Source organism: Sphaeramia orbicularis, chromosome 9 (genome assembly GCF_902148855.1).
Source record: "Sphaeramia orbicularis chromosome 9, fSphaOr1.1, whole genome shotgun sequence".
NCBI classification, from domain to species: domain Eukaryota; kingdom Metazoa; phylum Chordata; class Actinopteri; order Kurtiformes; family Apogonidae; genus Sphaeramia; species Sphaeramia orbicularis.
The window spans coordinates 47,087,436-47,089,786 of record NC_043965.1 but is presented as its reverse complement, the minus strand read 5'-3'; the positions used below and the strand labels follow the sequence as shown (position 1 = coordinate 47,089,786).

General features: G+C 41.9%; 1 pseudogene; it reads left to right on the top strand.

Annotated features, from left to right (window-relative positions):
* The first annotated feature begins 1,114 nt into the window (after nucleotides 1–1,114).
* The window catches only part of LOC115426236 (threonine--tRNA ligase, cytoplasmic-like), a 21,125-nt pseudogene continuing 19,888 nt past the window's right edge, over nucleotides 1,115–2,351 (top strand).

The window sequence follows — 2,351 nt, the reverse complement described above, 5'->3', positions numbered from 1 at the left end:
AGATCTGCTGTTGAGTTTATTCATTGTTTTCATTGTCAAGGACTCTATGCCAAGAAGACTTTGTGGAAGCACATAAAATCTGTCCAGCACGAGAAGAAACCGATAATGAATCCAGGACTGGGAAGCAGTGAGTTCGATCCAAATGTGCCCTTAAAACTGCTGTTGTTCAAGAGATTAGTGAGGGCTTGAAGAGTGTCATTTCCTGCATGAGCTATGATGAGGTCACTCGACGATCCAAAATGACAAACTTCTGTTGCAGTTTGGACAACACTCTTTGATCTAAATGGGTCAAGAAAGAACAGACATGACTTGATAAGACAAAGACTTCGAGAGCTTGGGCGACTATTAGTAGTTGCTCAGAAGAAAACTCCTATACGAAAGCAGAGGAACTCATCTGTCCATCCAACTTCAACAGTGTGATATCTGCAGTGAAAGAGTTGGCTGGGTACAACACAGAGAACAACACATTTCGCACACCTTCCTTAGCCCTAAAAGTTGGCCACAGTCTGGGTGTACTTTGTGAGCTGGTAGAGACTGATAATCTGTCCACTGTTGACAGGGACGACAGCCTGGTGAAATATGCTCGTAATTCAAGACCATTAAAAATTTCAGATGGAAGGCACTGATAACCAGAGGCGCAACAACCACTATGAAAGAGTTGAAGTGGAATGCACCACCAATTTTACCTTTCACTGAAGATCAAATGTTTGGACTCTCACATGGAGAAGGTTAAAGATGATGCTGAAAAAATGCTGAAACTCTGTCCCTCTGCAAACAGCTATGCAACACTTGCCAAAGTGACTCTGGCACAGGTGATCATTTTCAACAGAAGAAGAGGCGTCAAGAATGGAGTTGGCCACTTTCATGGCAAAGAAAAGTCAGAACTCAACAAGGACATGGAAGCCTGTCTCACCCCTCTTGAGAAGAAGATGTGTGATTTCTTCACCAGAGTAGAAATCAGGGGAAAACGAGGAAGAGGTCCCTGTGCTGCTAAAGCCATCGATGCTCTCAGCCATGGAGCTCCTAGCTGAAACTCGTGAGAGTGTGGAGTCCTCAAAGAGAACATTTACATGTTCGCTAGACCAGGTGCCTTGTCTGCTTACAGAGGGGGAGAATGCATCCAAAAGTTTGCAAGGAGAGTGGTGCTAAAAATCCAGAGGCCTTAACATCAACAAGGCTGCGAAAGCACATTGCTACAATGTCTCAGGTACTCAACCTTCAAGAAAACGAATCAGACCAACTTGCAGACTTTCTGGGTCATGACATTCGTGTGCACAGGCAGTATTACCGCCTGCCACAGGGAACACTACAGCTCGCCAAAATGAGCAAAGTGCTTTTGGCAGTGGAGAAGGGGACCCTCTCACAGTGTAAAGGCCAAGCCCTTGACGACATTGAGACTGACCCTGAAGGTATGGATGTCTGTATATTAGTACAATTAAGGTTAGATGTACGCCATGGCTATTGTCTCATGAGAAATGCATCATCACTGCTCTTCACCTGTAACAAACTCTTAATACTGTATTTGGTTATTTAAGTATAATGATAAAGAATCGTAACAATCTGTTTCACATTGGAGGAATGCAAATGTAGTCTGTCAAGTATTCTTTACATATTTTTCCTCATAGGCAATGTGTATATGTACAATATTAATATACAAAATTACTTTGTGTAAATGTGTAACTTAAGTAATGCAGGAAGTCCATAGTGAGTTTTTGTCTTAAAGCTACTACTCCTAAGGTTTCTTTTTTGTACTTTTCTTACATTGTCACTTCAGAAAAAGTCGACTGTTCACAAGAACCAGACAGTTCAAGTGATGAGGATGAGTCTGCCAATGTCAGCTCAGCCAGCTTAGGCTCAGCCACAGAGACCACAGCTGAAGACGACCGTGAGGCAGAGGTGACATCTCCACTTCTCTCCACTTCCTCTGATGCCACGCTCAATCAAGGTAAAAATAAGATAGGATTCATTTTTTGTATTAAGTGACAGTAATGTATCCAGTAAAACCCCAAAGTTGGGTATGATGACAGAATCTGCACTGTAGTCAGCTGCTGTAGCAGTCCTATAGCAGGTTGTTGTGTTGGATAACCAGGTGGGAAGTAACAAAGTACAAATACTTTGTCACTGTACTTCAGTAGATTTTTCAGGTATCTGTACTTTACTTGATTGTTTATTTGACGACTTTTTACTTTTACGCCCTACATGTGAACACAAATCTGTACTTTCCACTCCTTACATTGTTAAAAATAACTTGTTACTTTTATTCAACTTCCACTGACATGACAACGGAACTTAAAAAAGACAGAACCAGAGACAACCAGACTTGTCACCCAACATTAGAGGTAAGATCTTAA